General features: G+C 40.7%; 1 long non-coding RNA gene across 1 annotated transcript; it reads left to right on the plus strand.

The window, feature by feature from the left end:
- Positions 1-451: 451 nt before the first annotated feature.
- On the plus strand, positions 452-6017 carry LOC135184217 (uncharacterized). The gene is made up of 3 exons (XR_010305914.1): positions 452-564; positions 2909-3194; positions 5814-6017. It is a non-coding gene; the product is annotated as an uncharacterized LOC135184217 (long non-coding RNA).
- Positions 6018-12266: the final 6249 nt, after the last annotated feature.

Below are 12266 nucleotides of genomic sequence, written 5' to 3' on the forward strand. Positions count from 1 at the left end.
TCCAGAATCTGTGCAAAATAAAGATGGATTTAAACTCTACTGGCAAGCATCCATGTAAGTTCAAGTAACTTACAGATGTACACTGCTATCATTTGCACCCTGAGCATCCCAAGGCTCCCTTGGCCTTCTTCCATGTTTGTCCATCTCCTAGCCCCCACTTCAAAAGCAGAAGACACAATTTTTTGATGCAGTCATCTTAGGCTCACAACAGTTAGTCTCACAGAACTTCCTCCATCACATTACAAAAATTTACCTCTAGCTCTGTGATTGCCACTGTGGTATCAAATCTTTCTGACTGCAGCAGCTTCCAGGCTTGGCAGAGATACATCAAGGGTCTGTTAGGTTCTCCTCTACAGCATCTGAAAGGTAATGTTATCATTCTGTCCTTGAACAGAGCCTGAAACCTCCTGCATTACAATACTTTTTCTCATTTAATCTTCTTCTCCTAGAAAGCTCTGTAAAATCCTAGGGAAGTAGTAGCCAGCAGAGGGTATTCATTCAAGACCAAGCAGCAGAGAAGCACTCTGGTATTCCCTGAAGACACAGCAGAAACAAGTGGAAATGGTAAGTTCACTATCTTCCTTTCAAAGATGACTAAAGACAGGAAGGGAGACTGCCAGAAATAAGGGTGGGGGTAGAAGCTTGCACAGCAGTGCTTGTGTACCCCTGCAAATCTGCTGAGCTACTGCAGACATTTGCAAACCAGCTTGCTGAATTGGGATTGCAGAGCCCCATGAGCTAAACTCTGTACCATTTTAACTGCACCACTGTAGCATTGCCTTTTGACTAAAAACCAGTTCAGACTAATTGTAAAGGATCAGATAACAGGAAAATATTTCTATTTGACAGTCTACTATTTTTCAATTGTTCCTCTGTTACATATCTAAGTAAACATTTGTTCCACTTATCATTTCTGAGCAAAAGACATGAATCATTTGACTAGTAAAACCACAACGACAGCTGTTGCTTATTAGAAACAGTCATCTTGTTCAAGGGCCTGCTATGGAGGAGTTCTTCAGGAAACTGTTTCTGCTTTCAGTGCTTTACAGTGCAATGAAAGCAAAGTTGCAGAAATTAGGACATTTTTATTTCACTTCTGTAATTGGCAAAACACACAGGCACACACAGAGCAATCACTATAGCTGAGCTAGAAGCCCCCAAGAAACAGGAAAATACCCATTCAAGAGTACTGCTAATTCTATAATACTTAACATTTCTTGACTTTGAGATGTTTATACAGTTCTTTACAGTATAGGTCAAACAAAATTGGATTTAAGGGCCTTTTTTTATACCTAAGGTTATATATTTGGGATTTTGGTGTCAAATACAATATTTATACCAGTAATTATGAATTTACCAGAAAACATTCCAAGTTTCTTCAGATTTCAGGAATTAATTCTGGATTCACAAAATCTCTAGGATCCAGTCATCAATGGTCACTACTACCTTACTTCCAGCTAAAGCTTGTTCAGCCAGTGGTAAAAGAAACGGGGAAAAAATGTTTAAAAGGCTGATGAGGACAGGAAAACCTGCAAAGGCAGCTCTATCTCACTACAACAAAATACTGTTTTTAAATTACTGGAAACAAAACAGGGAGCAAAAACTGGCCCATGAGGAATTCAAGAATAAATAAGTTAAACTGAGTCAGGTTAGACATAAAGATTTTTCCTTGTCAAGAGTGCTGGTTCAAAGACATTATAGAGAGTAAGAGCTGAAATCTGATTGTTTCTATGACCTGTAAGAAACACAATTGTATTAAGTAGAGGCATAACAGTTAGGCATTTTATCAGACAGAATCGCTGGAATGGTATACTCTGTATGATGCCCTTATTGTCAGCTTTGAAGGGAGAAGCCAAAGACTAAATGAGCATAGAGACTGCACTGATCCCAGCAGAGCAGAGGGGAGGAACATTGGTAGGGCAATGTAGAGATACTACCAAGCAGTTAAATAGGAGTGCTCGTGGCTCTGTGGCTGTTGCTTAAATACCTTTCAAAAATGCAAAATTAATTTGCAAACATTAAAGAAAAAAGAGTCAAAATAATTACAATTTTTTTAAAGGATTTTGGGATTATGGGGAGGGAGAAAAGGGAAAGCAGATCAGTAAAACAGTGGAGAAAAATGTCACTGAGGAGGCAAAGCAGAGGTTTATTCTAAGTTAGAAATCTGCAAAACTGTCACCAATTCAGTGATAGTATCCAACAAGGTTTCTAAAGATCATATCCTGCCCTTCATTCACCCTAGCAACACTCACTGATGGGAGTCAGCACTTTGCTGCAGCTGAGTATTTATAAGTCATTTGTTCTTTGTAACACGCCGGTTCTTACTAATCTTAGTCAAGCAATAGTCCATCCTCATGTGTCAGCCCACAGAAGTCAAATGTGCTATTAGCATAAGTGATGATTACTTATTTGTGTGAGGTCTTGTGAGGTTGGGTCTTTCAGCATCAGTATACTTGACATGGCAGTCTTTCTATTCTAATTTAATAAAATGAGGCCCAATTCAGTTCAGAGGTGCCTTGAGGACTAAACCGGACTTAAATGGTGCTTAGGCCTTTGACTGGACCTCTGCAAACCCTGAATTTCATTAGGTGAATACTAATTACTCAGAGGGGGATTATTAAATTAAAGACTTGGCTCTTTACTGTTGCTTGGAGCACAGTACCTTTGCAAGCACTCAAGCAAGGTAATGTAAATCTGAACACACTCCAAAGAAAGTTCTGGTAAGGCTGCTTTCCTTGGTAAACATCAGCACTGAGGAAATGGCATTAATGGGGAGTTCAGAGGATTTACACATGTTAATGGGTAAATTTCACTCTAGAAAAGCACTATGCACTAAAAATGGGTGGCATAAGACAGTGGAGAAAACCGCACCTCACAGCCGCGCTGAAGTGAAAACTCTCTCTTCCAGTCAGGTAGATGGGAAAGGCCTAATCCAGAACCCTCTGGAGCCAGCGATGAGCTCTGAACCAGCTTACTGAGCCAGCATGCTTAGGCACCCTTGATATACATCGTAGTCGTGGATGGCTGTGTACAGTAGCACACTTAGTATTACATCTGTAAAAGAAGTCAGTCACCTATAATCGACTGCCTGGTGCAAGAAGAAATCAATCAGTTCGCTTTCTATGCTACATGCCTCTCCTAAGGAGGAGCTCCAAATTACTGCATGGATAAATCAGCAAAAGACATCCCTCACGGTAAGTAGATGATTTCAAAGGGTTACATGCATTTCTAACAGCCTGTATGCTCTCTTTTTAAAGAAATATTCACATCCTCTTGCTCTTCACCTAATTTCTGAGCCACCACTGGTCTCAGAGTGGCTCCAATATTCTCTCTGAACCTTAAATTCTAAGATCCTACACTCTCGTAGCATTTACATGTTTTGCGAATACTGCAGCAGTTCCTTGTGGCTTTTGTGAGCATCTCCTGTGAATTATGATCTTGGATCATAATTTCCTAATCCACTAGCACTTTGCTCTGCTCTTCGTTACATGTGATCTGTTGAAAATGCCTTGATCAGTGGTACAAATAATATTGCCCAGCTGTTAGATCCAGAGGGTTTGGCACACAAGCAGTGAACCCATTACAGCATTTGATCCTATCTTTGCTTTCTTTACCTGTTAAAACTATCTGCTATTTGTGTACCTACTGCACTTCCAGCTTTCCAATCAGTTGTTTTTGAACAGCTGCATTTATTAATTAGTACAGAAATTGCTTGCCAAATTACATGTATTAAAGGGGTATTTGCTGGTCAGCCCAGCAAAATCACATATATAAAGTGCATTTTAGACAATGTATTGCTCAGGTGTTTGGTGAAAGACTAAAATCTGCACATTAGATGATGCAAATGAGCAAAGAATCATCACTGTCAATATTAGTGAAACAGTGCTATAAAACCTTTTATATTTTCTGGTTTTTTCTAATAGTTCTTTGGACATTTTTCTCCTGTTAGATTTAAAGTCACAATTGGACATTTCCAGTTTAGATGTCTTTGCTGTCTAATGTCCAAGAAGATGCTCAGCTTCGGCTGGCTACAGTCCGTATGAAGGCAATAGATGTTTCTCACACAAACATTAAAAACTTTTGGGAAAAGCTTGCTTAAATACTTTTTAAAAGATTCTGAGATCTTTACCTGCCCACTATTAAGTTTAAAATGCACATTTGTTTATTTGCTAGCCATCCTAGGAATTGATTTTTCTTCATTTTCCCATTAGCTTGGCAGTTTAGCCAGGAGAACCTTTTTATTCTTCCCACTGGAGTAGCACAGTGAAATTCATTTGATTCCAGTGGATTGCAGTTGATTTCATTATCATGTTAGAGCAATTAAAGATTACAATTCCAAATTATTTTGCCTGGAGTCCACACACTAACCATGTAAATGGAAGTATGTGGAAAAGTTGACTACAACATAAAAAATTAACTTCTTGCAAGGATTTTCTTGAATTGGTTTCAAAGGAATCTGCTGTTTGGCGTCTTTCCTGCTCTGAATTTCTGGGGGGTAACTGCTTTACGTTCATGTATAAAATGCAAAAGGAAATATTCACTGAGTTCTTTCTTTCTGCTACCAACTGTAACCTCGGCACATTGTTTGTGTTTAAAAGAGTTACCTGAAAGCAAAACTCTGCACGTGTATAATGGTATAGACGTGCACACTGTGAGATAACCACTGACAGAAGGTGAAGTGTTATTCTCTTTCATTCGCTGCTGAGTGGCGGAGGTTGCATCTAATGATAATTTGAATATTCTGCCAACAGTTGGTGCTATTCTGCCCCTGCCAACATAAATAAATATATAAATGAGCACTTCCACCTCCCCCAGCAAATGCCTCGTAAAGTCTATAGAAAACAAATTAGGGCCACGTTATCCTCAATGAAAAAAGTCTCCACAAGAGCTATATTTTTATTTTTTTAGTGTACGGAATAACATAAATCAAAAGAAGCAATAGTCTACCTTGTGTTTTGACTACTTTGACCCTCTTCAACCCCTGCCAATTTTTATCTCATTTTTGTTTAACTTTGTACATCAGAGTTTAATTTTAAACCTGGTCCTGAAGACAGTGATGTATAGGGTACATCAAGTATAGCTTAAATTACCTTCTCCCCTGTGATTTGAAGTTGAGGGGAGGGTCTTACTCCACAGCAGGGTGGGAAAGAGAAATGGTCAGATGCTGCCCTTTGAACCCGACCACCCTCAGCTACAGAAACATTTATGCCAGAACATCATATATTGATTTTATTATATTTTAGGTTCTCTTAAAACTGTTGGTGAAGTTTGCCATATATTAGTTTTTGACACACGCATATAAAACCAGAAATATGGGTTGAGCAGAAACTATAAATATAGACAACACTGCCCAATAAACTTACATACTTTCACTTACAGGTTTCTATTTCAGCTGATCGTTCCAAGCAGCCTGTCTTTGAAAATAAATGTTACCCTTCTGATAAGCTAACCAATTTGAAGATTAAGGCTACATTTGAGGATTAAAGTTTTTTTCTTATTTGATTATTGTTGTGTCTTGTAGCAGTAGAAGATAAATATTAATAAAATGTTAAAGCCCAGTTCTGCTCACTTTACTCCTGCGCACGTTTTGTACCATAAGGCTGAACAAATTATGCGGCGTGTGGCCCTTAAACTCAGCATTGACTGATCTGTTTTCTCAGTCCACTAAGAATAAGTCTCCCGTGAAATGTTACATGTACCCTGCAAACTCACCAACCCACTGCTGCCACAGAAAACTCACACTGATGGGTAGCTCTGAAAACTCACCATCCAATTATACACCACAGAGCTATGTATGTGTTTTTATTGAGCAGAATAAAAACCACATGGAGCACTCTACAACAGACCACAAAATGGGTTTGGCACCTGTGTCTCCTCCGAGCCGAAGTTTCCGAGTTGTGTTATCACGTGGCCTGCTGACCCCGGGAGAGCAACGCTGACCTTGTCTTACACACAGAAGTCTATTGCTATGACTCCCCTGAGAGCACAAACCAGCTGCAAACTGCTGCAATGATTAACCCTTATGTGTTGTAGATGTAACATCAAGTCATGGTAATAAAGCTTTCACTGCATAACAGATCTCTTGCTTTGTAAATTGTTGCTCTTATCAGCTGCACTCTAGGATGTTATCCCTTTTCTGTGAAGCATGACTGCTGTGTTGTTCACTGGAAAGGCTACCAGATCTACACAGTCTGTGATATTTATTCAGTTGCTTTGGAGAATAACACAGAGAATATCCTTTGTTTAAACTAAAAATGTAGTGAGTGAAAACAGAAAAAAAAGCATAAACCAACAAACCCATGAAATACTCATACATATGAAACAATATATTAATTAAAATCCAGAATGCCTGTAGCAGATTGAATCTGGGAACACCAGATTTGCTGTAGCAGACGACTGCGTTGTTCCATTGAGTCCAGGCCTCGGTTTGTGGAAGTAATTTATACCTAACATTCTGTAAAAAAAGCAGACTCTTTGAGCCTGTGATGTACCTGGAAAATTACAGAATTTTGCTGATGCCTAGAAACAGACTGTTTGTAGCAGTCGGCACTCACCTCCCCGAAAGATAAGCGGTGTAAGTATTATTTTGTCATGCACTGCAAATATCAGACCTATTTGCATAGAAGCCAATGGGAATTTTGAGTGCGTTTCAATTTCTAATCCAAACTACGGGGCCTGTGAACAGGGTCCTGGCTCCTTCAGTAATGTGATGCTTTTTATCTGAGTGTGCTTCCTACCCTCCAGCCCTTCCCTTGCCAAATCTATGGACACATCAAGGCTGTGAAAGAAAAGGTGACCTTAATGTAAGCCATGGTATGACACGATACTATCTGCTTTAGTCTGCACAGAGCCAGAAGCAGTATCTCTGAGAGATGCTGTATCACAAGAACTGTCGCTGCCCACAGTCACTGTTTCAGAGGGGATTTCTAACATCATACCAGCCAAGCAGAGGGAACAGATTTGTTCAATGTTGTGCTAGTTTGAAGCTAGCTAGAATGTTTTGGTGAGAAGAACTAGACTACAGGCTGTGAAAGGAAAAAAATGGTGATGTCTACTTCCCTCATAGGCTTGCTGAGGTGTGTCAGAACAAGAAATAAAAACATAGATAACAACTGCTTCTGCTGGGGAACTGGCTGAGCTGCATCTATAACCTCACCCCTCTCTGCCATTTCTTTGACTGATCCACTTTGCTTCCTAACCCCCTGGCCGAACCTCCATTCTTCCTTGGGACTGGGGTAAGGTTGAGAGGGGTAGGGGGAAGGTGAAGGGGTGGTTGGGAGCCCCTCTTGGGGACTCAGGTTTCTGGGAGGGGAGTTGTGTTTCTGTATTACCTTTTACCTTGTATATTTCTGCATATGTATGTATATACTGTAAATATCTGCTTGTATATTCTGCTAAGCTGTAAATAATGAGCTTCATTCAATTTCCAGAGCCTACTGAGTCTAGTCTGGGTGATTTCCAAAGTGTGGGGGGGACAAGGAATACCCAAACCATCACATCTTTTATTTTGATAGAATGATGTCTACTTCACTCATGAGTGCAGCTGTGGTGGACATGCTGGAGCTCCAGTACAAGCTGGAATCGAAGGAGGCTAAATGGTATGCTACTACAGACATTGTTAATGCTTTCTTCTCTATTCCCATAGCAAAGGAGTGCAAGCCTCAGTTTGCGTTCATCTGGAGAGGAATCCAGTTCCAGTTCAACCGTTTGCCTTGGGTGGAAACACAGCTCAACCATCTGTCACTCAGTCATCCACAATGCACTGGAGAAAGACAAAGCTCCAGACCACATACAATTCATTGATGACATCACTGTGTGGGGCCAAACTGCTGAGGAAGTCTTCGATAAAGGTAACAAAATCATCGACATTCTGTTGCAAGCAGGTTTTGCCATTAAGAGAGACTAGGTCAAAGGACTTGCCAGAGAAATTCAGTTTCTGGGAGTGCGGTGGCAGGATGGTCGCTGTCACATTCCACAGGATGTGATAAACAAAGTCTCCACCATGGCAGTTCCTGCCAATAAGAAGTACACTCTATGTTTCTTGGGTGCAGTGGGATTTTGGAGACTACACATTCCTGGATTCAGTCAAATTGTCAAACCTTTGCATGATGTGACTCGTAAGAGAAACAATTTCGAGTGGGGACCTGAACAGCAAGCAGCCTTTGGTCAGATCAAGTGAGAGGTAGTCTGTGCAGTGGGCCTGGGACCTGTGCAATCTGGTCCAGACATTAAAACCATTCTGTACATGGCTGTGAGGGACAATGGTCCAACTTGGAGTCTTTGGCAGAGAGCTCCAAATGAGACACATGGTCGTCCACTTGGTTTCTGGGGACGTAGCTACAGAGGTTCAGAGGCAAATTACACCCCAACAGAGAAAGAGACTAGACTCAGCTAGCTCCAGAAATTGAATGAAGCTCATTATTTACAGCTTAGCAGAACATACAAGCAGACATTTACAATTTATACAGTTATATACAGCTCCCAGGAACAGTTGTATTCTTTTTACACAACTTTTTTTTTTTTTTTTCTCCATTTTTCCAAAAGATAAAACCAGCTTCCAGCTTCAGGAATTAATGTGCGTGTGTGTGTGTGTGTGCATGTGTGTGTGTGCATGCATGGAGGAAATCCCTTTGGCATACACAGTGAAAAAGAAAAAGTACATTCAATTTAAGGAAACAAAAAATTATTTCCCTAAAAAGCTGAAAGTGTTATGAGTTTTGAGAAGGACAATCAGACATTGTAAAATGTGATTGGGAAAAGCCTTGCACTGTTTGGGAGTGTAGTAGACTAAAGTCATCATGTCAAGTGCAGATTGAGAAAATGTGTTTGGGAGAACTTTCCAGCTTAGGAGAGTTAACTAGGAGAGAGGCTGCAGTGAAGATAGGTCTTCTTGTAAGATTCCCTGGTGCTCAGAGCAAGCTGGTTAGTGCAGTTAGAGGTAAATTAACACCACTTTGTGGTTCATGACTCATTCCTTTCTCCACCTCTTTTAATGACATTACTTTGGCTTGGCCTTAATGAAATAGAGGCCAATCTGCAGGAGCTGTGCTTGGGATGGCTTTGCTAGGAACTGCATGAAGTATTTTTGACTCCTCACCAAGGAAGAAGCTGCTCTGGACTAATGATGCTTTGCTGTTTGGTATCTGGGTTTATCTGGTTTTGAAAAAAAAACACTGCAGATAGTTTTATTGCATAAGTTAGGCTAGACAGGACTGTTCCTCGCTCATTAGCACAGGGAGCACTTTGCTACAGGGACTGCAGATGAAAGTAATGAGTTTATTCCCCTCCTTCCCCACCTCCCCCTCCATAGGCACATAAATGTTATTTAACACCAAGAGCTTTAGTAAAAAAAATTAAAAAACCCTGCAAGTCCTGCTACAGCAAATATAGATAAAAAGACTGTGACAAAACACTTAACAACTTCCAGACTGGCAGAAATGGGGAGAAGCAGTAACTTCACTTGCTCTTTTATTGATTCCAGCAGTTCCTGTTTTCCTCTGAGTAGCTGCTGTAGTCTCCCAGGTGGAGACTACTAGCCTCCAAAGGCAGAAGTTGCCTGTTGCCTATAAAGGAGGGTGGGGAAGGGAAGGGGCTTTTGGTGTGCTTTGCATCCTGCTTGCCTTCTGCAAGGTGAGTAGCTGGGAAGGAGGAGGCTGTAGCGATGGCAGTAGAAGTGAGCTGCTGTGGATGCTGTGTGACTTCCTCAGGGTCTGTGTTTGGAAGTGGTAGAGGGCCCTGTGTGCCCTTCCACATCTTGTCTTCTCTAGCTGTCACTCCTGTTTTCAAAGTACTGTTGCTCTGATACTTCATTATTCAAAGGGGAGAGAGAAGCAACACATTTACTGAAATGATCTTGAAATTATTTTGTTCTCTTGTGGGGTTTCTCTATGAAGGGGGTATCTACTCTATTAACTCCCATTAATATCAAACCTTTACTATTAATAGTATTTGCATATGGAAAGGAAGAGGAGTGACCTTTAAATTCATTAAATAAAGCAAATTTTGAAAAACAGTTTTAGTTAAAAGCATTAGAGTGATGAAAAATACAAGAACAAATACAAAGACATCAGTATCTGTGCTTTCGTTAACACTAACGAGCAAATTATTGCAGGGGAAGATTTGCATCATTGGACTGCATATTCCAGCCTCCATACTGATATATGTGATGCAGGGTTATCTTTGCATGGCTCCTCTTTCAGAATATATTTTCTTCTTATACAATTGCCTCTTTTTAAATCCCATTGGGGGCCTCCTTATAAATGAGGAACTAGTCCTCAAGGGATTGGCCTGGATAGAAAAGTATGTTATTTTAAAAAAAAAAAAGTATATTAGAATACTAAGCAATATAATTAGCTCATTTCTTTGTTGGTTTTTTTTTTCCTTTCCTTCTTTCTGTTTTGTTTTTTTTTTTAAGAAAATCCTAAAAACAACAACAACAAAAAGAAAGTATAGCCAAGTAGTAATTAAACATATTCTCTGGATGTTTGAATTGTGTAAGAATTAGAAAATCCTGTGGTATTTTAGAGGGATGAATTGCATCAGTTCGAGGTTCTTGCTTCAGTCTCTGAAATGCAGTGGGGTTATCACCACTCCTTGCAAAGCAGCTACATTGGTGTGAATAGATGATGTTTGCTCACATAGCTGAGGCCACAAGCTGTGCCTCAGAGTGGCATTCTCAGCTCTTGAGTGGCAGTTAATGTGTTAATCTCCTAATCTTTTACATGGAACAAACATAGGTTCTTTGTACAAAAAGTGGCTAAATAGGCAGATTCCAATTATTACTCCTAGAAATAAATATTAATATGCATGTGCTGCAAAACTTCTACCGCTTTTGCTGCAAGCAGTCTAAAATGCAATTAGATTAGCAATGTTTTTGCCATCATATTGCTTTTTGAGTCTTATTCTTGAGACACTGATGTCAAATGGTCTCTGGATCTCCAGCATTGCTCTGATTTTCAGGTCTTAATTCATCCATGTCTCAGATTTCTGACACAAGCCTTTGTAAAGTACTTTTGAACCTCCTGGTTCAAAGTAGTATTAAATATTATTTTTATGCTATCTTGTTATGCATCTCAGTCTGTACCTTCAGTTACTTACTCTGTTCCTGTTCTACCTCAGGCCCCCAAAAGTGGGAAGAGGTAAAACTGGTCAGGTCACTCTTCTCAGAACTCAGCTAATGTCATCTGCTGAATACAGCTCTAAACATCTGAAGTTGGTGAAATTAAATAAAGTGCGAGCATCCTTTGGTCTATAGCTCTTTGCCTTTAAGGTTACCATGAGTAATTGTTTTAACAATAGTGTACTAAGAAAAAAAATCCTCATAAAAGAATATAGTGTTAGGATGGAGCTCTGCCTGATATTAGAACAATTATGGAGCAGATGCATCCACTCTGAACAAAGTGACCTTTTCATCAAGTTGCAAAACAGTAAAGGTTAAAGAATGTTTGAAAGGAAGTTAATACTTTTAAAACATTAGGGGGAGAAGGGGGAAAAAAGGCCACTCTTTCAAGATCTGACCAAAATCAGTGGGAAACTACAAGATGACTGTTCAGGCACATCCAGTCATAATTTAAACCACTCTTATAGCAGAAAGATGTAAAGTATTTTACATTGTCTGCTTTATTTTAAATTTAGAAGTGTTTTTTTCAGCGAAGAAGTGAGATTTGATAGAATAAATACCCAATGAAAGAAATCTGCTCTAAAGCTGGCTAATTGCAATTTTAAAGTCGCATTTCTTTCTCTCCATTGTGTAGAGATGACAAGAGAACAAAGAGAGGGAATCAGTAATGGTGTCAGTTTTTACTTTCCACGTTTCACCTGACCTGGGTGGTGCAGGCTCCAGTCACTAGCGAGAGAGGAACGGTGCTGCTCCCGCCTCGGTGCTTCCCCCGCCCCCCCGAGCACAAACCCACCTCGGTAGCCCAGCTCTGCCCGCGGCTTCGAGGCCGCGGCCACAGCTGGCAAACCAGCCACCCTGAGAGGGGGACAAGTGCACGGTTTGGGCTGCCAAGTGCAAAGCCAGGCTGACTCGCGCCCTAGGGTGCGAAATACGAGCGCAGCCCACACAGCTGCCCGCGGAGGCGTGCGGCCACGTGTGCGGGTCGTCCTCCCCGGGGGGCTTGGGCTCTGTTTGTTACCTTGTCAGGGCAGCTGCGCCCTAAAGGCGAAGTTTTATTGGGCGTGGGTCGGCTTTTTTTGGGTAGAACGGGTGAGGGTAGAGAATGCCTGGTGTCAGCAGGGCCGGGCTGCAGGCAGCAAGTGCGAAG

Source organism: Pogoniulus pusillus, chromosome 20 (assembly GCF_015220805.1).
Source record: "Pogoniulus pusillus isolate bPogPus1 chromosome 20, bPogPus1.pri, whole genome shotgun sequence".
NCBI classification, from domain to species: Eukaryota; Metazoa; Chordata; class Aves; order Piciformes; family Lybiidae; genus Pogoniulus; species Pogoniulus pusillus.